The 26,099-nt window shown below is 30.6% G+C and overlaps 1 protein-coding gene and 2 long non-coding RNA genes across 9 annotated transcripts in view; 2 read left to right on the top strand and 1 right to left on the bottom strand.

Annotated features, from left to right (window-relative positions):
• LOC117215669 (protein scalloped) overlaps nucleotides 1–26,099 on the top strand; it is a 338,791-nt gene that overhangs the window by 30,849 nt on the left and 281,843 nt on the right. The window lies entirely within an intron of this gene.
• LOC117215672 lies at nucleotides 7,886–8,477 on the top strand. Its single transcript, XR_004489180.1, has 2 exons — nucleotides 7,886–8,340; nucleotides 8,421–8,477. It is a non-coding gene; the product is annotated as an uncharacterized LOC117215672 (long non-coding RNA).
• LOC117215671 lies at nucleotides 14,961–15,893 on the bottom strand. Its single transcript, XR_004489179.1, has 2 exons — nucleotides 15,647–15,893; nucleotides 14,961–15,464 (listed from the first exon to the last, which is right to left on the bottom strand). It is a non-coding gene; the product is annotated as an uncharacterized LOC117215671 (long non-coding RNA).

Below are 26,099 nucleotides of genomic sequence, written 5' to 3'. Positions count from 1 at the left end.
ATCTAAAATAATATTAAATATTTTTACAAATTAGAGTTTGTAATATCTTGAAAAAGTCCATAAATAAATATGGTAATTATTCGGAACAGGAGCGACCTCATTGTTTGCAATAACCGTGAAAAATATTGTCAAGATCAAGATTCTGAAGAATCTTTTCCTATACATAATCGTACCCACGCCCTAATTACTAAGATAGTCGCAAAGAATTTCAATTAAATTTAGGTTATGATTATATCTCATTCTGGAGTAAGCAGCCGCATTTTTATATGGTCTAACCTAAACCATTGATAATATAGATAACCATTTTTAATGTCGTATGTATAAAAAAAAAAAAAAAAAATAGAAAAATCAATGAATCGTAGGTTGGACTAGAGTTGGGAACGCTTGAAATAATTCTCGATGAATCAATTGATGTATAGAATGTTGTACTTTATTTTGATTTCTATTCGGTGAAAAATGAGTCATATGAAAAATTATATACAGAATAAAAGGTTATAAAATGAATTGTTAAATAATACATATTGTATTAAATATAAATTACGTTATAATTCGAAAACTATTGCCACGTTGCAGTTATATGTATAGAAGAAAAAATGTTCAGAACATTGATCTTGATAATATATTTTAACATATTTAAATTTTAATATTTGTAGTTAAAATGACATATTTGTAGTTGCTTGGGTTTCGATCGTGTTTTTTTACTTAAAGACGAAAATAAAGAACTGTATCCTCTCATTACTGAGCATATAAGTAGAGAAAGTCCTAATTTAAATTGCAATTATTGCTTGAAATAAAAATTACAAAGCCGTTTTATATTTATAGTGCTCCAAAGTACATTTTTAATTTCGTATTATAGAAAAAATATCATAGAACTACTAATAGAAAGGAATGATTATAAAAAAGATAGAATGGAATTAAAACTCTTTGTAATACAAATTTAGAATAATTATTTCCTTGTATATACATATACATAAATATACATATATGGTTATCATTGTAAATAATTAATAATTTTCATAGGTTCTCTTGCGATATAGTGTTTCAGACATTTTTTATACTCTTCTCTAAAATCAATGTATAATATTTAGTTTACTATCAGTTAACTACATCATACTTTTCCATCAACTTGTATCTGCTTTATCGACAAGGAAACATACGATGCCAATAACATGCACCCTTTACTAAATGAAAGACATAGTTCCTTGCGATCGGTCGTAAAAGTTTTAAACGTCAATGCATTAACTCAAGATTTATTAGCACTAAACCGCACTTTATTCGCGAGTAAAACAAACGAAAATATGTACTATGGCTATCCATAAAGAGAAACGAAAGACATAAAATAATAATTTCTCCTGGCTCGCTTCGCTGAAATAAGATTAGTTCATTTTCTACTGGTATTGTATATTATATTATGTATTATATGTTCATATATTTCGTTTTCCAAAAATATTATTTAAATTAGAAAATGGTCAGCGACGAAGAAACAGAGACACTTAACACTTCACAATTAGTAATTTATAATAACAAATTAACAATACAATGATACTCAACGATTTTACAAGCCGCGTTCTCTGTGCCTGTTCTTCTCATGTAATTCTGTCTCTTCTGTTCTGTCCTTTAACCAGTAAATTATTTTCTAACGCTCCCTCTCTTTGTGACAATATTCAATCTTCTTCAAATTAAGAACAGAATTGCGGATTTCAATTTCACTACAAATCGAACTCCGACATATGGATACATATATTACAGAGTTACGTATATCTAGGTATAAAAAACTAACTTGTTACGACCAATTTTTTATGGAAGTAAAGTTCCTTTAGAATATTTTTATAAATTGAGCCTCTCACAAGTCAATTTGAGCAATTCTACTTTTTATGCAATTCATTTTCATCTGTTTTATCAGTTGTATCTGTTTTACTATTGCACATTAGCATTTAAAAATCAGTTGAATCACATAATATGCTATTAAACGTAATTACGATAATAATGAGGAATAAAATCACTCCTAATCATTCATAATTTTCTAATTAAAACACGTCCGTTTGAAACAAACAAACAAACAAACAAACACATACATACACACGCGTATAAATATACAAATATTAATAGAATAATGTATAATATAATAATAATATAATAGAAAATATTAATATAATTTCCGACTCACACTGAGTTCTAAAGGGTTAATTAAATCAAGCTTCCCTTTCTACATACATAGAACAGTTACTCAGCTAAGACAGTAAGTTCCTTTCCATAATTCGGAATAGTCCGACCGCTCAGCGTAGAAAATCGTCGGCCACGAGAAACTTTCTAAGTGCAGACTGCATAATCCATTGCATGTCGACGCGTGCGCACGTGTTCACGTTCCAACTCTAGCTATTGTGACGCACATAAACAATCATATAACAACATATACAGTTGTCTGTGTGTTTGTACGCGGTCAACTTTCAACTTCGATGGAAATGTAACAGGTAGTACGGCGAGGGAAATGTGAGAAAGTAACGATGCTTTGTCACATGTATAATCCGTTCTTTCAACCTTGATGATACGATGTGTGATAAAGTTCGTCAGGCTTGGAATTGGTCTTTTTTTTAAATGGGATCTGCCCGCGGAGGTATTATGAAAGATTAGTGAATAGTGAAAGTTTGGTTGATCCGCCAGCGATTTGTGGCGTGGCTGATAGAGACGGAAAATTGTACTTCGCGCGCTCATATGTTGAACTATTGAATTTGTAGAATATATGGTGCAATAGAGAAATTGGAATTCATTTTACTTCATCCTTAAATAGTATCGTTGTATTGTAGGTGACTATAATGATTTATATTAGATTACTAAAATTTAGGGAATTTTCTCTCCTTTTGTATTTTAATATAAAAAAGGTAATTAATATAAAAATAGATTAAAACTGTCGAGTTTCCAGCATATAGTTAACATTTTCCACCCGATGCATGCACTCGTTTCTACGTAAGATAATTTTAGAATGAAACGAAGTGTAGGATTATGGTTCATAAGATAAGATTTAACATGGCTTTACTAAATTATCCAGTAACACGAATTACACGAAGATGCAGTGAATTTATAGACCTCTATTTGCTACTTTGTTTCTCGATAAATTATGAAACTCTATGAATTATGAATTTATTATGAATTTCAAACAAGTGAGATCTCTCATAATAGAATTTTTAATTTCAACAAAAGACCATCATTTTAAAAGTTGCATAAAAATCACATAAGTTTATGGAATCTTTACTTGTACTATGTACAATATTTACTGTGTACAATATTGTTCTATATCGTGTTACGATTTAATAGGATGGTTTTAACAATCTGCGAATTTTTCTAATGCTAATGCTAATAAAATATTCTTTATCTGATATAACGATATAATTATTCATATAATTGATAAATTTGTTAGCGTAATAAATATGTATTGGGGTGTGACATATTAATAATTTGATTATTGATAATATAATAAAATTATCTTCTAAATCTATTTCTATTGATTGTTATTCTCTATTGATTAAACGTCTTTTTAGTGATTTAAATCGATTATTACGTTTTATATATAAGACCAGAAAATATCCTAATATTTGAGTCTCTCTCAGAAGCTAAACTAATTAACTCCACTTTGTATTAATTTCTTACCTTCATCACGTAATTATACGATTAATCCAATCTCAATAGAATCAAATAGAGTCTAAGGTAGATTTAAAAAGCAGTGTTTGTGATATCATCACTTTTACGTATTTTTCAATTTGTGTAGCTAATTAATATGATTTCTGTAATTGAAATTTGTAACAAAACACACACACATAAAAATTTAAATAACAAAAATTTTTAATACGACTCATTTGTTTACATACATGTGTATAGAACGTTTGAAGTGGTATTATATAAAGGGTTTCGGAACTGATGAAAGTTCCTCATAGCTTCTGCGATTGTTCAGAATAATATAAATTAGATTAGCTTCGATAATGTCTGTCTGTTGGCCAGCTTCCAAAGCTTCAACATTACGTTTCATCAGTCTTTCAGAGTACAGTGTTCACACTATTTTTCACTTTGCATGCCGCGATCGTGTACGTTGATGGATGTTCTGAGAATGTCCCTCGGTGTCCCACGAACGAATAGAGATAAATCTGAGACAGTTTGTACATTATCGTACGCGATACTTCAACCTGACAAACGCTCGGTTTACCGTCCGTATTTTCTAGGTATAATTATTAATCACAAATGGATACGAGCGCGTGTTTAGATTCCACGAGGCTGCTCACCTACGCTTGGAACCAAACCAAAAACCTCCACGATTTGAATTATAAAATTATGAAAATGTACAATTTTTATTTTGAATTTACACTATTCGATTTTTATAGATTAAAAATTATTATAAATTATAAGTGAGGGATTTAAATTATAAATTACTAGGTAATTATCGTTATCTCCACCTCACGGATTTCAGTGATTTTTTAATATCTTATAGAAATAAACATTTTGAACAACTTTTTCCTTTTACATATAACCACTACTCGGCCTTAGTTTCCGAGAAATCTGCAAAAAACTGTCGGTACTATTCAGTGAATTCTGCCTATAATTGTGCATCCGTGACAGCGTATGCATCAGTTTGGTTACCGGTCGCCGTGCCGTGAGGCGGTCGAATAAAATAGCATCTATCCCTAAACTATAAACGAAAGATAAAAATTAGGTTTGAGACTTATCCGGCCTCCTCATGGCACGGTGACAAGCAATCAATACTAACGCATACGTCACAAGATACATGTTACGGACACACAATTATAGGCTGAATTCATTGTAGTGGCATCGACAGTTTTTTATAAATATCTCGGAAACTATATAAGATCGAGCGACACCTACGTGTACAAGTAAAAGTTATTCAGAATCATGTCCCGGAGAATATACAAAATTATCGAAATTCAAAAGAGTGGGAACTTTCTAAATAATTATCAAACATTTTATAATCTATTCTAAATGGAGTTACTATATCGCAAAGTTTGAAATATATTATTTGCGAAAAAAAAGAGAGGAACAAATCTACCTACAAATTTATCTCAATAATTTAAAAATTTAACCCTTTGCGCTCGAGAGGCGACTCTCAGTCGTTACGGCGTTTCATGCGGCAACTCGAGTGGCGAGTGAGAAGCAACAGTCTCTGTTTATGCTAGATTTCGACATCTCCAATTGATGAGAGCGCAGTATTGGTTCGTAAATAGGTTCATTAGATTTTTATGCTCTTTGTTAGGAAGTGTAAAGCGTTACACTTTAAAATGGAGATAAATTATTTAATCCCAAACTTTTCCGAAACTATGGTTCTGACAACGTTTTCGACGTTAATTCAAATTCGGTCATGGAAAAATTACTATAGTTTATAAACCCTAAAAAATGGATTTCGGAAGTGAAGTTAGCTCAAACAAAGATGAATTTGATTTTGAACTGTTGAGAAACGAGATTGATAGTATTCATGAAAGAATTGTTGATAGAGAACATGAAAGCAGTGATGGAGATAGTGATACTGTTATCACATTCAGTTTGGCAAACATGGCATAATGTCACCAAGGAAGAATTTTGGCCAAACCAAGGATGCATCTTGGTGAATGCTTTATGAATTATCATACAAAAAAATACAGTAATTAATATTACAAAATCATATTTTCAAAGATGTAAATATAGATATGTTATTAGAATATAATGTTTTTGTAAATTAATTTGTATATAAAATCATTTTATGCTGCCTGTAAGACACTCGTCACGTATGCGCAAAATCATTTCGAGTTTCTACTTAGCCTGACCGAAAAAGTCGTCGAGCGCAAAAAATTAATAACATACGATAATATGTAATGGAAGCTCACTATATCTAGAATAATTTTGTATTATTAATTGTACAGAATTAAAAGCAAATCTAATTTCCTGTAAATTAAAAACAGTTTCGGAGCTTAAGAAAGAATCTTTGTTTCTGCAACAATACAGTAATACAGAAATTCTAACTCTAGTATCTGATAATAGAAAATGTTCAATTTCTCTAAAGAAATGATTAATAAAATAGTAATATAATCAATAGAACTGCATTTAAATTTTCCATGATACGTAAAGTCATCAAAGGAACAAGTAATTTTTGCTCGGGGAATTCCATGAACGATGACAGAGTGGTTATGACAAATCAAGCATCAGGCCAACAGGATGCAGAAAGAGAGGGCGCGAAAGAAAGGGGGGAGTAACAAGTCGACGAAGAGAAAATACCAATGAGACTTCTCAACGCGATACAAACGTAGTTAATGACTGGTTCGTTAATCTAATCTAGCCGATAATAATAATACGTGAAAACGATACTGTATATTCCGGTGTCTGATTACCAGACTTATTACCAGACAGATATATTCCGGAGCTTCTTTGTCGAACTGACGGAATGCAGGCGAAAGAAAGATAGCGAAAATCTTAATATTCATCTTGGAGGTTTTATAATTTTTTAAAATTGTAATCGCATGCTTAACAGCAGATTACAGTAGACGAGAAATTAAATTTAAAATTGGAATTCGATTTTTGTCTAATAGAATGATATAGAATTTAAAGAATTAGTCGTAATAATAAAAGCTTTAATATGTTTGTAATTTTATTTTATAATTTTAAATATTGTTTGTTATTGAGGTATTGAAAAGGTATTGAGATATGCATTAAGCTTTAATACTGTGCTTACAGAAGTTTCTTGTTATGAGGCCACTGTATTAGATTAATTCGATACATTGTAAAAAGGATTTTCTATTGTTTCAAAATTAATTCTTTTCTTTTGAAATTACGTACTAAAGACATATATATGGAGATACTTTTATCAAAATTTAACGTTGACTTTTACATTTACTATATTTATTTTGAGATTATATTTATTGAGGTATATAATTATATATTTCCATTTTATTTTCATCTTGATTATAATTATTTATATACAATATATTTATACAAACATAATAGAGACTATTATCTGTTCTAGTGTTAAAAGAATTTGAATAAATTACACCGATATATTTAAGTTGACTTTATCCAATAAGTAACAATATAGGCCATTACTAAGGCAATGATATTCATTAAAAATCCACGAAACGGTACTTTTCTTTATTAGTACTGGGTCCTTCCTTGCAACCGCACGGCGCGGCGGTTTCTTCAGCTTGCAAGCGGTTTATCATAACATCGGTCTCTTAGTGATTTATATGTGAAACCTTTTCGTTCTAGTTTTATTTTTATACTAAGGTAGATTTATTTCTGACAGTATATACGCCTGTGCATTTACACCGTGTTACAGGAATTGCAAATTTATCGTTATTGAGATCTTCCTATCATTCATGTTATCTACCTCTCATTCACGTCCTATTCTTTTAAACGGTAATTAATAAAAATTTATATTTTACGCAGTTTCTTTATCGACGTTCTTACTTTTTTAATAGGTACATAATTTGTGAAAATAAGTAGTAATTACTAAAGTTATAACTAGGATTTGTTGTTAATTGAAAGTTGAATAAGTTAACTGTATGTGATACTAAAATACTATAAAATGAATGATAAAATGTATAATAATTTTATGTTGTATGTTTATTAAAGTTTTTCAATTCTGTACATGTGTAAAAGGAGATTGTGACTCGGATGTAAATTAACACAAAACAAACATTAACACAAAAAGAATATGTTTTATATTCATAAGAATTGTCGAACTTTCGATATTTTTATTATGGTACAATTACTTTTATAGAACTGCTCACTTAGAATGATTATGTTGTGATTAATTTCTAATAGAATTTATTAAATATTATGTTTATAGGACAGTAGAATTAATAGATAATGCAGTATAATTTGTATAAATACTAAAATTTACCAAACTTACCGTTTGCAATAAAATTTTGCAGTATAATATAGAATTTCTTAAACATTATTTCAATGGTAGATTAGTAAATTGCGGATATTTATTCTGAATTGTTCGCCATTTTATAATATGTAGTGCTAAATTGTTAAAACCGACAATTTCTAACTTTCAATCAGCATCAGTACGTGGAAGTCGCAATTTGGAATCGAGTCATTGAAATGTTGTTTCGATCCACAGCGAAACGGATAACGATCAGGTAGAATGAGGGGTCTGGACGTTCACGGCCCCTCATCCTGAAGAGAGTCGACGCGAGTAGTTTTCATTAGGACTCGAATTGGCCTCGGAGAAGCGTGGTTTGGTTGGATCTTGCACGGAGGGCCGTCTAAGTATATCCATGTTATTTCTGGCGGGAGCTGACGCACTGTTTCTCTCCTCATCGCCTCTCTCTTCTCTATTCGCGTCTTCCAAAGAATTATTCTCGTGTAAGCAAAGCACGATACACTTGGATCGAAATTATTTCGCTTCTCGAGAATTCGATGTCTGAAGCTGATCTTCTTTATAGTGTTCATTGCCACGGTGCTTGATGATTTTCGAAGAAACTGAAGTTGCGAAAAAAAAAGGAAAAAACAGCAAGGTCGACTTATTTACGCTATATACATCTATTACACTTATGTAGATAGAGATGAAGGATTTCATGCCAAGTATCAATTAATATTAACATAACTGTTGAATATGTAGAAAATTGTGAGAACTTGTTATAGTAGTATTTAACTGTCGTTAATCTTGTAACACCTCGATTTGACAATATTAAGTTTATAATCATGGAAATATGTATTAGAATACGCATCTTTCCAACTTAATATAACGATTAACTTTCGAACAATGTAAATACATAGAATGTTGCTTTTCATTACTAAAAACGTGGTATTATATAAACAAAAGTACCATACATTTACTATATATTTTTAATATGCTCTTTGAATTCATCATAATGCCCCGTATAATACACAAAAGGTACCAACATGTATACATATAGTGTCATTTATAAAATTCAAATCGTAGCCAATATTTTAATGTTATGACTAGCAATATTTTTTAAATTACGAATGAGTGAAGCAATATTGCTCTCAATGCTTTAATTCGCTTTATGCTTTGATACCTGTTCCAAATTGTATTCGACGTTATTTATTGCAGTAGTATGATTGCTTCTACGCAGGATTTGGCTATATACAATATTGGGGTATATACAAGTGGATATGATATAATGGCTTGTAAAAAAATAAGAATATGTAGAATAACATTTTTTTATATGTCGCTTTATCTTCAAGGATATCCAGTTTGAAAGTTTATTGAGTATCGGACGAGAAAATGTTGTTCTATATTTTGTATTTACTTACATGCTACCTGTCCAGTCTCTCGAATTCGTCAAAGTTGGAATTGGTTCTGATGAATATATTCGTAAATGGAAGATCGAAACTGAGTTAAATTATCATAACTGAATAGTAGTATTTAGTTGATATACAGTCACTTACAAAAGTCCCCGCATCTCCTGTAAAATGATTTTTATTAAAATAAATGAAAAATAAAATACTACAAAGCATTATTATAAAGTTGGTACGTTCTCTACCAAAGACTGAAACTTGTTTTATTGTTGCTTTGTACATAAGAACATAAATATGTTGTTTTATGACGCTATAGTCTGAAGAGTTATATTATTGTTTTATTTGTTACTATCATTATATTTTCATCAGGCATACATTTCTGAAGCCTTTTAAAAAAAAGTCATTGGAAGCTTCATTCACAAAGATTTTTACGTCTTCATTATAATAGAATTCAATTATAAACTGCTACTTTTTATTAATGCTATTAATGAAAGTCAACGATACGAACTTTCCACTTCCTTCACAAGTTTTATAACATTCTTTAATCAGTTTATAATGAAAAAAGTATATATAATCCTGTTAATATTAGTTACGAACTCGAAATCAGTCAGATTGAAAAATGGTAAGTTTATGCTGCATGAAATTAAGTTAGATACAGCAATAAACGAGTGAATAAAACAAGAAGATAACTGTACTTTCAGTTATAATTAAGATCCAAGGGCGAGGTAAACTATATACCATCGTAAATCTAACAACGAATACAATAGAAGTGGATGCAAGATAAAGAATAGTGCATTATCCATGAATATAAATGTTCAACGATTCGTAGATTTCTTTCACATATTTTGGAAGTATATATTGTAAATGGCATACTTAGTGAACTAAGTCAACTACAAACATTATCATATTATCTTTCTCGACGAATTTGGTATAAAATAAACAGTATACTGCAGATTAGAACATTATTTGAATAAAACATTTGAATAATCATTATTTAAAAAATATGTGATCTTATGTAATTAGTTTGAAATAATTTACGATTTCAGTAAATGTTTATTGACAACATTTTTCAGATAGTTGCTAAGTGCATTATACACATTAGCATTATCAAGAAATAATTGAATTATAATTTAAATGTTGTCACGTTTTAAGCACAATGATTTGGATATATATTTTATGATACAAGCGTATACAAAATATAACATTTAAAACTCAATTCATAATTTTCATAGAAATTTTATTGACTTACAATAATGTAATTTTAGGAATTTGAATGATATTTTTGCAAAACATGTAGAAAGATTTTGTATTTCTCTTGTAATTTAAAATAATTTTCCTTGTACTTTGACTTCCTTGGTATAAGTTCTATCCTTTATTACGCTAATTAGTAGCTTTAATGCTAAATGTGGCAATACTTCTATTTTTATATTAATGTATTCTAAATTTATCCTTGCATTTATTCTTCACAATTAAATCTCGAAATTTGTTCTGCACAATTTTATCTGTTTCTTTGATGCTCAAATCTAACAGCTTTCAAATTTCTTAAAACAAATTAAATAAATTTCTCCAGTCTCACAATTAACATTCTAAAAACCTTATACACGAAAAATATTCCAAAAATCAATCAACGTGGAAGCTTCTTTTATCCTTGAATCTAGTTTCGGCAAGGATAGACAGCAACGAAGGCAAGTAATAGCCGCGTAAAAGCCAGGCAACGATTCTCGTGGAGAGAGAAGCAGCAAGCGTAGCAGCGCTGCGTGCGTTACGACGACGATCATGGGTCCCCGTGACTTCATGGCTCGACATGAATTATTCATTGGGGCCGTGGCAGCCGTTGGGCCCTCCGCTCACGTGATCCACCGTCAGATTGTATAGCCATTCTATACATATGTATACAACGCACCTATGATCGCGTGTGCGAGCGTACGCGCGAGCATCGAGCATCCTCTGCCTTCTCTCCTTTCTCCTTTCGTCACTCATTTTACACTACCGCTTGTAAGTATCCGGACACTTTGCTCGATTTGCAATAACTGTACGTAGCCATTACGAACATGTGCGAATTAATGAGAAATTAATAACAAACCGCGATAATTATCACCTTCTTGTGGAATTAATGTAATGAATTGGAATCGATGAAAATGGAATTAATGGAATGAATTAATGATTGTTTTAAATTGTTTATTGAAATTGTTGTTGGCTGTGGGAAGCATGTAAATAAGAATATTTTATTTTTATATGAGAATTTCGAACAAATCGCATATTTAAAATTTTGGAATTATAACAAATCGTGCAATCAAAAGATATTCTACATGTGTGTAACATCAACACTATTATCATTAGACTGCCCATATTTATGCAAATTCATGTTTTTATGAATATAATTAAAAAATGGGATCTAGAGAATTGTTTGATCTAGGATATTATAATAAATGCTATAATCTAAATATTTTATATATTTTTGCATACGTGCATTTTATAGGATTTTACAGATTCAAATCTCCTATAGACGTAGAAAAATTCGTAGTCTAATTAATCGCTATTATCCCATAGATTATAAATTCCCAAAGAGTAGATCGCAAAATATAAGAGTATAATATAATATAAGAAGAGAATGTACATGTTCATGAGTATGAGTAGTGTACATGTTCATTAGGAGAATTTTATTTATCGAAAATTGCCGGATGAATAATCCAAAAATGATAATTTCATAAAAGTTTGAGAACCTGTGACAAAGATAAATCACAAATAATAATTGCTTATTATATTAATTATCCCATAATATATAATCATATATATTATGTAATAGTATATGTAGTACTAGTGTAATATATATATATTACACTACGAGAAATTTAAACATGCAAAATTGTACATAATTCGTATAATATGCAAAAATATAATATCCAAAATAAAGTATATATTATAATATTTGGCAAATAAAACAAGTTTCTATTTAAACTCTATTCCTTTAGTTATGTTTACGAAACTATAAAAATGCACAAAATTCAGCAGACTATTGTACATATAGTTATACATGCATACATATTTATATCGTACTAAAAAATCTAAAATTTGTCCTTGTCTAGTAAAAAATATGCAAATGGGTATACTTTAATGTCTTTAATGGATACAGTTAGTAGATATATATTTGACATTTACGTTAATATCATTTTTTCTCATTCGTTTTAAAGTTATATAACGTGGGCAGTCCAAGAGGCAGACCATGCCAAACGAACGATTAACCTCGAACTTGCCACGACCTCCGACGCCCGTTTACGTTTCCCATCCGCTTGCTCTCAGTATTCTGTGGAACCAGCGAATAGTTTCATTTGCTTGATAGTCGTCAATCACGATCAGTCTCCGGTGCCTGTTTTCATATCATATCATGTTTGTAGCAATTTAACTCCAAATTAAACGTTTATTCTGGCCTGTCCTCTTGATTTCATCTCATTCGACTTTTCGTTACTATATAACTTCTGTTATGATATTAGGATTGTCAAGAATTGCTGATTTTTATGTTCATATTTACTGAAGTTATAAAAATTCTCAAGATTTACAGAAAAAGAATTTCTAGAGCTAGACAAATGTTTCGTAAGATACGAAAGTGATACTTTTGAGAACTATGAAAAAATTCAAAAGCGAAAATTACGAAAATATTGGGAAATTACATAGATAATTACATAAAGCTTCGAAAATTATTAAAAATGTCAAACGCTGCTAAAAAAAACTTCAAAGGTTACAAAAACTGTAAAGTTGTACAAAAAATATCATAAATTACTGAAAACTTGGAAATATATCTGTGATATTAAACAATTTGAATAGTTAAGAGTTACGTAACATTACGAAAATTATGAAAAATTTTAGAAGCTAGATTTTTTAAAAACAATTTTTGTTTTTACCTACAAAAATATTCAGAAGCTAGAAAGTTTTCCTAAAAACTTATTTGTATTAATCGTATTGATTAAGGCGATAGTTATTAGTTAAAGTCTAGCATTAGAATTGTGATACTAAAGGAGAAGATTGGCGGAGTGAGGTATGTTTAACGATTTCTTGAAAATTAGCCGTGGATTGTCTAGAGTCTAGGTGGAGCGTGAGAAGAGAATACAGGGAGAAAGAGGAGATGGTAACGGCAACGATGAGAAGTAGCTTAGCGTCATTGAAAGGTCAACACTATCAAGTGCACACTTGTCGCCCGGCTCGTTTACAATGCACGCTGCATCCCGAGCGGCGAGCACGTCGCTTTTCTACGGTTCGTTCACCCCGTACCGAAATTTCTTTTCAAAGTATCGCGTTCCTCGCGGACAGGAAGAACGTCCAAGGCTACAGATTCCTCTTCAGTGCTATGTAGGGTTATTTACAAAAAACGAAATATATGTATTTACAGTTATATAATTCTTTATTATTCGTATAGTAGGTGAAGAACGTACAATATATAAAAATATGCAATATATGGTAAATATAGAACGTACAGAAAATATAAAAATATAGAAAATTAAATTCGCTAGAAGCATGGCACATTTACTAAGAGTAGAATGTGTATATGAAGTGGAGTGTAATTCTTAGTGTTGGTATATAGCATATAGGAATTTTATATGGAAATATGTGCAATATATAAAAATATAAAAAGTCGTCGATTCTCCAGAAGAGCGAGACATCTCAAAGATGGCCAGTTTTGAGATACCTACAAAAATTGACTAAAAGTAAAATATTTAGTAGAATATAATATTCACTACAATATTCAGTAAATAATATTACAATATATAACGTTCCAGGTATTGTTTATATATGTAATATATAATATATGTATTTTATATTTACATTTTGTAATACTGTAATATTGTTTATTGTTTACTATATTATTGTAATATTTATCATATTTACATTATATACATACAGTATATATATTGTAATATGTAAACATTATATAGTAAACAATATTCAAACAATATTTAATACAGCTAATTATCTAATAAAATCATATTATTCAACAAAAAGAATATCGCAATTCGCAAAAACTGCTTAACTTTTTTCTAAGTAGTAAGTAATATACATAAGCAATATTTTTCTCTCAATTCAAAGTATATTAATGGAATTATATAAAAAGAAAAATGTTTTTATCGTTAGAAGGTTGAGTAATAAATAATTTTCTACTTGGAATCTTCTATTTCAAATCGATTTTTTTAAATTAAAAAATTACTTTCTTTAAGTGCGTCATTCCTCTAGAAAAGCTACGATGTATTCAAGTAATAGATGAAATATTATTTTTTAATGGAATTTTATGTTTGGAAAATTAAAACTGGTCAATGATGACGTGTAATATTTCTAAGTATATTCAACATAGGAGATATTAAATTTATACATTGAATAATTTTTTGTTATAGTTGGTGACTTCCTTTTATTATTACCTATATCATCAAAAGAAAATATATAAATAATAAAAATATTTTTATATAGAAATAAAGAAGTCAATTATATGTACTTAAGAGTAATGAATAAAATAGTATAGAATGTCCCAGAAAAATAACAAACGTATTTTCGGAATTAATTTACACATATGTGAATAGCATATCTTTCATTTGTTTTTATATATTTTGTATATTGGAATATATCCTCTTTCAACCTATGATTATGTAAACAGTCGTAAAATCTGATTTTATTAAAGCCTCGCATTACTTATTTGTCATGATTAATTGCGGAAAAAAACTTACAACAAAAGAAAATATTACAAAACCATGCGTCGTTACGTGCAACGATGGGAATATATTTTAGAATTCTTCTTACAATTATTTAAGATTCTATATCTGCATTTTAATCATTCTAAATACTACTTGATTTCAATAAAATATAAAAAGTCTTCGAAATAGTTTGTGTTAAAGTATTCAATCAAAATCAAAATTTATTAGAAGTCTGTGTTAAATTTCTGCCAAATTTGTATTTACATTGATTTACATCATACTCTTAAGTGTATTCGTTTGTATGTTTTGTAATTATGTATTTTATGGTTGCTTCTTCTTCACTATTCCCTTGTTTAGGTAATTCTAATTATCCCCTTCTCTGGTATCTCTCATCATCATTCCCCTCTCGTGGTCCGTGGCCGGTCCGTTCCTCTTCCAATGCAATTTGGACGTCGCGTAGTCGCGTCCCATCGCAACATTGCAGTCCAATTAAACCAGTCGCTCGAACGAATTCCCCAACCTCCATTTTCATTTTCACGTACACCAACACTGTTGTATTTACGTGTCAATTTCCGTGCGTCGCGACGACGGATGAGGCGGCATCATGAAATACACAGAAAGCAAGGATGAAGAGTGGAGAGAGAGGTTAGAGATGGGAAGGCATCATCGACAGGGCTATCTAGAATTCGAAGCTGGGCCGGTTCGTTTGGCGCCAAGCCAGGCCGACTTACCCAATTAGGTTTCATCACTGGGTCGCCAGCTTCCCTGGCTGCCAATATTTGCAATACCTAACTAAACTGATCCAATTATAACCAAACCGCTGCTCCATCACTCGATTGACGTATAGTTCTGTTCTGCGCCAGATAGTGGATCTGCCTGCTGGATTTGTCCTTTCTGCGTTTATTGCGTTTATATAGCAGCTGAAAACGATATACAGTGCTTACGAAACGTACTTTTACATATATCCTCATTTTCCAATAAAGCGTTCTATTATCAGGTTCTCTATTTCATTCTCATAGTAACAAATTTTTGTAGTTACATAAAAGTACCTACAATACTATCAAATGATACGAAATTTAATATACTCGGACTTAATTAATTAAGTATATAATTCCATTATAAATACAATGTGCAAATACTTTTTGCAGCCACTGTTGCATTGTGTATTATAAATCGAAAGTCTAAGAACATCTATTGATATAGACGTATTCTATAGAGGCAATTTAAATTTTGGACTGGAACAATTATTTACAAATTCACATGTTTATAGTTTCAAGCAAGAGCATCTGTAATACCAATTCAAACGTTATATGATTATTATTAAATTTAAATTTGATCTTAAATAACATGTGTAATAAATCTATATTGATGACATATGAATATTTGTAGTTGTTTGCATTTTGATCGTGTTTTTAGTGGTGCTTTGCGCTTTATTCTAATGTTTCGCGGACATTCGGTTCACTTCTCCGGAGAATCGATATGTTCAAGTCTGACAGCGAGAAGTGAACTGCAATGATCACGAAATATCCGAACATAATGCAAGCAATATTAAATGTACGATCGAAATCTGAAGAACCACAAATACTTCAGTTAATAATTGCAGTGAAAATTCAAAATGTAAAATGTTTTACATTATATTTTTAGTATTATTTATTAACTATTAGTTATTATAACATATATTTACTACTGCTAGTGAAAATTAACTCGTAATTATTAAATGTTAGATACATACAATACATTTGAAGGAGACAGGAAGAAATAGTTTCGAGTTAGCTCCAATTATATTTCTGCATTCAGAACGTGTAAATTTTAGTTCTTTACCAATCTTATGATTTTAGTTTTTTCCTAATTTTATGCTTATTGTGGTACATCGTTTTCATCCATAGCCGTGCATCAAATGCTAATATGTCTTATACGATAATGTAAAATAATAATGCATAAAAAGTAAAACGTAAGTGCATAATAATATAATAATATAAAATTCTGATAAAAAACAAAAGAAGTAAACCTTCGTTTTATTTTGTGGCAAATATCTCGTTTTCTCGCAATGAATCAATGATCGATGAGTGGTTAAACTGGAGATGATTGGATAAGGAAAGGCATAATATAGACTATAAAGGATGTTTGAATGAAGCATGAGGTACTTAGGACAGTGCGAAGAGAAGTAATTGCTTGTTTATGGAGGGTGGTAAGGAGTCGATGGAGGTTGTTTGAAGGGTTCAATTGGGACTCTTGAAGGTTAAATAGGAGGCGAGTTGGTGTTTAGTTTGAGATTGAGTAAATGATTTAGAATATTTGGCTTATGTTAGTGAAGGGTGTAAATGTCGATAATTCTTCGACTGTGATGTTAAATGTTATTCTGTATGTTAATAAAGTGAATAAGTAATGTTACGTTCTTTTTTTTTTATTAGAATGTGTCAATATACAGGGCAATTTTAATACAGTGACGAGCATGTGAATGACACGGCGTAGATTAGATAATATTACGATTAAAATTATTTTTTATATACGATAGTATAAAACTTTTAATATATTTTAATTATATTATTATATAAATTTTGTAATAGCTTTTTGTTTGAAAAAATGCATTTTGCTGCTAATCATATAATAACGTTCAATTTCTTCTCTTTCCTAAGGAATAAAATAATTCTAATACACTATATCTGTAATTTTTTAATTATAAAATATTATTTTTTTATGAAAAGTAAGCTAATGTCCTGATTCTTTTGAACAGAAGTACATGCATATGCTTACCATTGTACCTTTCTCGAAAAAGCAATTTCAATCTCTTGCATTTAAGATACACAAATTTTATACGTAATTCTCACTCAGTTATCTGACTTTAATCCTTTGAGTGCTACGGATATATTGTCATAAATCATTCTCTCAAAACGCAAAAAATGAAGGAGCAAAATACAAATGAACTTTGTTTTGAGACATTCAGTGAACTTCCACGTATAAATATATACGCTCGTAAACAAATACAATTACTTCTTTTGTAGGACAAAGTGCAGTATAAATACGAAATTATAATCATCCCTATAATAAACTAATCAAAATGGAATCGTCAATAAGCGATTTCTATATTCCAAACTTAATTAAAATCTTAATATCGACCGTTTAAATACAAGTATTTATCTGTTTAAGTATATGAAAACAGTATTTAAAGAGTTAAGTCCAATAACTAGACTACGGATTTTTATGCAGTTTATATTTTTATGGAGACAATTATGACAATAGACCTTAAATAGATGTTCCTGCTATCTATTAAGAATTATAACGAGTACTGTATTTGAGTTATTTTAATATTTTTATATATCATATGCATTCTGTGCAATTTTTGCATCTTTAAATTTTATATAAATGCATAAAAATCCACACTATACCTACAACACTAAAAATCGCCATCTTCGCTAGATAGAAACAACTGCCATCTCCCCATCTCACACACCTAAACTTTTGCATTATACATATTGGCAAATACCCTTAAAGTCCCTGAACATAGTCCTCGAAGCTAGTCCATTGGCATCGGGCAGTCCAACCTGTCTCAACTCGAGGAAAACGTTATCCATACACCTACACGCACGCACACACGCGTACACACAAATACATACCTGCACAAAGCAGAGACTATCAATAGAAAGACGAAGACAGAACACACCTACCCATACCTTCTTTCTCCTCAGGAAGGCTTCATGTTAAAAAGAGAGAGAAAGATGGAGCCAACAGAGGGTGGAAGAGAGAGAAGCGGTGGAAGAAGCCGCTCACCGCTATTCCAGGCATTCGATTTGGTATTTTTCTTTGTGTATCGCGGATAGTTCGAATTGTTCTGCAAGCAGGGCATTGATATATCGTCCCGCGGGTCCTTTGAGTCGGCCGCGCGGCTCCGAATTATCGTTCGCGTACTCTCACGGAACCTTCTCTCCTCCTTTCGCCGAATGCACTCACCACCCATCCTCTTTGCCACCCCTCCTTTATCTTCCCTTCGGCGAGCTAGAGAGAGATCCAGAGAATCAGGCATGGTTGGTCGGTCTTTTCTGACCCCTGGTCACCCTCTTTCTCTCCCTCCATTGGTAGAATGGCTACCGGTCAATTTATCCACCGTGTTCCTTCTTTGCTTTATTTCGGCTCTGGCTTTCGGCTCGAAATCTACTCATACCTTACGGTCGCCGCGTTCCGCCGAAAAACGCTTTTTCGTGGTGTTCGCGTTCAGATACCTCGCTTTTGTCTCTGGATGTGACCTCGAATGAAGAGTCAAAAGGCTTTGCGAAGCCGACGAGGGTGAGGATGGAGACTTGGGTGTGAGACGATTTCAGATATCTTTAGGGGCAATGTATTTTAACCTTTCTTAACTTTCAACCTCTATCGTTAAATTACAAGTAACCAATCTAAATCAGATTTGAAATTATATTATTTAATCGTAAAATATAAATACAGTATACATATTAATTTTGGAAATGAATCGTAATTCTAATTGCCCAAAAATTAGAAGCTCACCTTATGACCTAACGATACGATTATTGGACAAATATTGCCTGGTGTTTAAATCCATTCGTGATTAGAAAGATGCATATTAAATATTCAAACTAATTATAACGTATTCGGCTTTTTTATAACTAGTGTTAGATGTGTATGTGTAATTCAGAAAAAATAAAAATTTTATCGTATTTTGTTGATGTATAATTAGAATTTTTTTAATCATTTTTTAATTCTTTTTGCTAACTTTTTCATTCAACTAGTACAAAATTATTAAGATTTTGACTCAGAGTATTTGGCTATTGTTTTGAGGTTTTCTGCTAGATTAAATTTTATAGCTTTTACAGTATTTTAGTATTATAGATTGAATAAAATGAGAGTTTATCGGTATTAAAGAAAAATTTGAGTTGTAACAATAATTATATAGAATTGTATTTTTTTATTCTATCTAATGCTATTTCTATCACAATATGCACGAAACAATATCGATTATTTTTGTATCAATGCTATTTATATTTCTTTTACTAACTACTACTTGTAAGTTTCGGCAATTTCATTTAATTCTACCTTGGGAATTCAAAATTCCGAACAAGAGACGACGTTTCAAATAAGTGTTATTAAATTTACTAACCATGAGCAACGTGAGGATTACGACAATGCTATTGTTTCTTGACTGTCTAGATTAATTTTTTTATTACTTTATTCAGATATGTGATAAATGTTTCAAAAGATCCATTCTTTATAACAATCACATAACTATGCTTTGTCAATAAATCTTTATGATTATGAAAACAATAAAACATATAAAACAATATGTGGCGTGTAGGTACATATTTCATAATGATTTATTAACTGAATATTGTATCACACTATCATATTTAACAATTAATTTACATTAATATTTGATTAAATTAAGACATTATTTATATAAAATATTTTTTATAGTAAGTTCATTTCAATAGTATTCTTGTTTTATATTTACATTACAATAAACTTCTCTTTTTATTCATAACCCATTTTGAGGCACTAAATTTGCCCCTAAATCCGCGAACACATTTTATTCATCGTTCCATCTTCGACCCTTTCCCCACTAGCTGCCGCCGTGTGTCTGATCTTCTTTTCGTACACGACGATAGATCACGTCAGGACATTGCAGTTTTATTGAATTTTCTGTAGCCATTTTCCTTCACTTCCACTCTATTCCTACTTGTACATAACCATTCAAATTTTTATTTCTATCTTCCTCTATTTTGTAATTTTTTAAAGCTCTTTATCGTAGATTGCAATTTATTTTGAAAATATTTGGCAAATTTATATATGACGCGTTAATGACAGTAGCACATAGTTATCTAAATTTTTAGCTTATATCCTTTCAGTTTGTTAAGTCGTTTGGGTGTTTTCTAATTAATCTTTTTAAGATAAGTTGACTGTATAGATCGTTTACTTAGATATTTGGATAATAATTGACTAATCTCTTCGTATCTTTTGGCGTATTGTACAATTGCTTTCCCGATTGAATCGATTCCGAGATCTTTCCTAAGATCTTCGTTCCTGAAGTATTTCTTTGTTAGACATATTTTCTTTGTTAGTCATATTTCAAATTTCAATTAGTTTTTCATTGTTCAATAAGAAAAGAAGAAATTCATTAAGAAATTATTTTTGTAATTTCTTTAATGGAACTGGAACACACGCATACTCAATTTTCGATTTCAAATTCTAATTCATAAGCAGAAGCTTTATAGAAGATTATTCTACCTAAGGTTTTAAGGCTAATATGGCTTCAAAAGATTAATTAAAAAATTATTTTGTTAATTTACATAAACATGATATAACGAACACGAGTAGAAAAACAAAACCTAGATAGAAATTTGTTATGCCATTAGAAGACTATAAAAATGTGTTTTTTACTATATTTCATATTTTTTATTATATTATTATTATATATTTACCCATATTATTTTCATCAAAGAATTTAATTCTCCGTAGTTTAAAGGGTTAACTTTTGAAAGAAGAACACTATCGTTTCAAAGTCAAGCCGTGGACCGCGACGAGGTTGAGATGCAAGCGTCCAAGCTTTCGCCTCCTGGGTCCCGTTACTTTTCCAATATTCATACGCCACGATGTTTCCCGCGGCGCGTTCGTCCGGTTTCTCATACCGGTTCCCTCACTAACACCGAACGAATCAGGAAGGAAACGAGGCGCGAAAGAAAATTTTTTCCCTAGTAAACTCGCTCATTTTTACCTGCGACTTTCACAATCTCACATCCTCCTGAACCTGCAACAACCTTCTCGTCTCGCCTCCAAACCACCACGATGATTTTCTTTCTTTTATAATTCCTTTTTTCTTTGTTTTCTCCAACTGGCCAAGGCTTCGTCTAAATTTCCCTTTGAGTGTAACGGTGATTCACGAACGAACGACGGGCAATATCGGTGGTAGAAGAAGAAGAAGAAGAAGAAGTAGTAGTAGTAGTGGTGGTGGTGGTGGTAGTAGTAGTAGTAGTAGTAGAAGAAGAAGAAGAAGAAGAAGAAGAAGAAGAAGAAGAAGACGAAGAAGAAGACGGTCCAAGAAGAGGCGTGGGAACAAAGGATGGCGAGCAGATGAAATGAGCCAAGACGAAGAGAGAAAGAGACGAAGAGAGGGACCGACTTGTCTGATCTTCTCATCATCCCTTTCTTTTCTTTCTTCGTTCCTCTCAAAATGCATCATCCTTCTTCTTCTTTTCTTCATCATGGAACCTTCTGCTAACCTTTCAAAGCGGGAAAAAGAAATTGCCCGGGAGTTATCGGAAGTAGTGCTATTCGTGGAGATTGCTCGTCGAATTAATTCCTAAATTGCCCCTTCTCGCGGATGGTTAGATAGTTTGATGTCTGTTGGAAGGTTTTCTGAGGCAGAGGCGGTTTTGTTTCCAAGAGGAAGTGTTTGGAAATGGTGGACGTTTAAGTAAAACGAAATAAAAGGGCAAAATTTTGTTGTTTCTCATGACTTTCAGTACTAGAAAAAAGGTTTCCTTTTATAGTAGTATTTAAACTGTTAAAATACCCAAATTATATAAATATGTTATACTATACGAACTACATGAATAGTCAAATAAGCAAATAAAATATGATAGAAAATTCATTTTGTATATTGTGATTCTACATAACAAATAAGACAAAGATGGGAATACAATTTTTTCCATACGATGTCTTTGTTCTAGAAAATTAACTTAGAATATTTATTTGGTTTGTGTATGCTTAGATATACTGCTGACCAATATTATAAAATTATCCCGTTCTCAGCTGGTATGTTATTATTACCATTGTTAAAACTATTATCCTTTTTTTTAAAACATTAGATATACTATATACGATACTATTACAACATCTCTGCAAACAATGAATTAGTATTACTATTGAAGGGTGAGTCAATGCCATATAAAAAATTCTCCTTTCCATACTATTCAAAACCTTTTCTATTAAATCTTGGATTTTCCACTGTATTAATAATCATTATTTTTAATTCTTGAACTATTGAATATTTCGTATTATTTTGATTTTTAGTGATCGGTATCTTCCATACATTCTCCATCTTATCCAGTTTCATGAAAGACATTATGTAAAAAACTTTTTAAACGATTTGTTTAACAGTTGATTGAAAACAATAAAAAATGATAAAAAATATTCAAAAGTAAACAAATCTAACTCTAAGAATAAGTAAAACTAAAAAGAATAAATAAATCTAAGTCTAAAAATAAATAAAGCTAGATAAAGTAATTAGATTTAAATATACGACTAAATAAAATTAAATAAAATACGTCAATCTAAATCTAAAAATAAACGAAACTGATTCGATAATAAACGCTGATACCGTATGCAATCACTGTACAGTCGTTCAAAAATGATATCGAATTAAATCTGCCAATTAGCACAAGCCTGTCGGGTTAATTGGCGGTTGGCTTCGATTCCAGGAGAAATTCCAGCAAAACCTGGCACTGGGTTCTTTCATCTTTCATCTTTCAAAGAGAAACCAGATGGAGCACAGTGACCTTTGGTGTGCGTAGCCTAGAAAGGGGAGGTAATGTAACGAGAAATTGACATCGAGAGTCGTCGAGGTCATGTTGCGAAGCGGCAGTTCCTCTGCCACTCTCCTCCTCTTCTTTCTCCATTAATTCATATTTTTAATATCTTATCATGGAATATTTCGTATTTTTTGTTCTGATATTTATAGATTACTAACGATAATGTATTAAATAGATATTTTTTATTTCAACAGAATTAGAATTCTGTCTTTCTTAGTTTTCTGATTTTCATCTTACGGTTTATATACTTTGTGTGCAAAATGGAGTATTCCAATGTGGCATAGTTAAAAAGAAAGAATTACATTTTTTTATGGTCTTGTACTATGTATTTGCATTTGATAAGACAGATGATGCCACATGTATCTTAAAATGAAATTGTTATCGACATGTAGTTAAGAAACTAAAGCAAAATTAATATGTAAAAGTGAAATAATGATAAGAAATAATATGATAATATAATTATATAATATTATATACAAAAATTTGCATACAAAAAATATTTCCATTCTATTCCAATAACTATCAGCCAATTATTTAGAATCACTTTTCGAATTGCACCTCTATTGGATTACTCGTTTATTAAATTATTAATTAGTAATGAACATTACAAATAGCATTAATAATATCCTTCAATTCAATAAAATTGCTTATATTATATATTATGTACGAAATACATAAGAATTCCAAACTTGTGATTCCTATAGCATAATATTTGTGGAAAACTATTTCGTCTCATTAGATGAACAAATTATTTACAAAAATATAAAAAGTGGTATGAATTTTTGTTGAAAAAATTGAACAAATGTATGTTGTAAAAGAAATTAGGGTACAATAAATGGGCGACGTAGGATGTAGACGATCAAAGCTTTAAAATGTACCAGATTTTTGGGGGATCATGTAATAAGATATCAAGACCTAATGGGTTAATGCAGCAGCTTCCGAGCGCGGCCCGCTTTCCGGCTGTACCTGTTTCTACCACGTTGAAAGAAACGATATCTGAAAGGAGGGAGTTCTCCCAGGTGGGGGATACCCTACGACAGATGCGAGATGTGCCGGCATTGCATCTTCTTGCATGCACTCTGCGTAACTGGCTGCCCAGCGCAGGTTCCTTTCTTCTAGTTGAAAATCTATAGTCATGTTTAGTTACTATATTTGGTTTTGTTACTATATTCCTTTTGGAAATGAAGCAAATTTGAAGTGAATTATAAACGTAACATTGATTTATCGATGCATGAATATGTTTCGTTTTAAAATATTCTTACTTCTTCGATTGTGTTATAAGAGAACATAAGTATCTATGATTAGATCCATGAAAGAAATTGCAAAGAGGGTAAAGTATATATTATTTAGCAAGAGTGCGGAATTTATAAATGGAATCGTATTTTGTTACTATATCGCTCTCGCAATCATTTTTTTTTTACAAAAGTATTATCCCATTTATATAGAAAATATCATTAGTTTAAGAAATATCTTAATTTAATATTGTGTTAATTTCGATACCCATTGCTGGTTTAATGAAATACATATGTCATGAATTAAGACTTCCGACAAAAGTTTTCAAAACTAGTGGTCACCCTTATGGTTTGAAATTAATGACTTTTTGATATATGTAAATACTTTGATATACATCAAAAAGTTATTAATTTCGAACCATAAGGGTGACCATTAGTTTGGGATTAGGTAATCTTTCTTCTATAAAGAATGACAAAGTTATTATATCGAGTAATAAAATAAAAGATGTGTGATTCCATTGAAAAAAAGAGAATTTTATCTTAATATCTTCTCTATGCATCCATATAAAAAGCTTATAATAATATCAAAATATGTCCCGTTAGAAACGATTGGTCTTCGATCTGCAGTATTTTTCGCTATAGATGGATAGTAGTAAGTCAAAGTGATAATATCAAGTGTCTGATTGTGACTGTTGAGTATCCATTTAATATGATAATATATGGTAATTAATGATAAATTTCTTACTAGTAATTGTAAGAAAATGAAGACATGAACGAAAGATACGTCGGAACTGCATGACTTTTTACTACCGTAATCACGATCGTGTAATGTGATGAGTTTATGACACTGTAATTATAATGACCGTGACCATACACGATTAATGAGCATACTTGCGATAAGTGTACTCTTGATGAGTGTAATTTCCATTTGTTATATGGTTGCGGCTAAAATAAGATACATACTGCGGATACATCGTTACAATGAACTGTTTCTTCTTAACCTATGCTGCCTATTCTTTATGTCTGTTATTGTCTTATTTTCACTTTCTGCCTGTATATATTTTTATATAAAGTTATATATTGTTACATAAATGTATAATTCACAAAGAATAATATTATATCATAATTAGATATTTTAATTATATCTACATAGAATATTATCGTTGTTTATTTATTATTAAATATGTTAGATACATTCTATATATTTTTTATTTTATATATCTCTATTATATATATATATTTATTGATTTATTTTTTATTAAACTTACGTGGCGTTCTAAATACGTAATAGGTTCCTTTCTCTCTACTTTTTATCATAATATATTGAGCACCGAAAATATATATATGTATATGTATTTACTACATGCTACATACATCAAATTTTTGAGGTATGTTATCTTTTTGTCGCATAGTATGAT

Source organism: Bombus bifarius, unplaced genomic scaffold (genome assembly GCF_011952205.1).
Source record: "Bombus bifarius isolate JDL3187 unplaced genomic scaffold, Bbif_JDL3187 scf7180000009770, whole genome shotgun sequence".
NCBI classification, from domain to species: Eukaryota; Metazoa; Arthropoda; class Insecta; order Hymenoptera; family Apidae; genus Bombus; species Bombus bifarius.
This window is presented reverse-complemented; position numbering and strand designations above follow the sequence as displayed.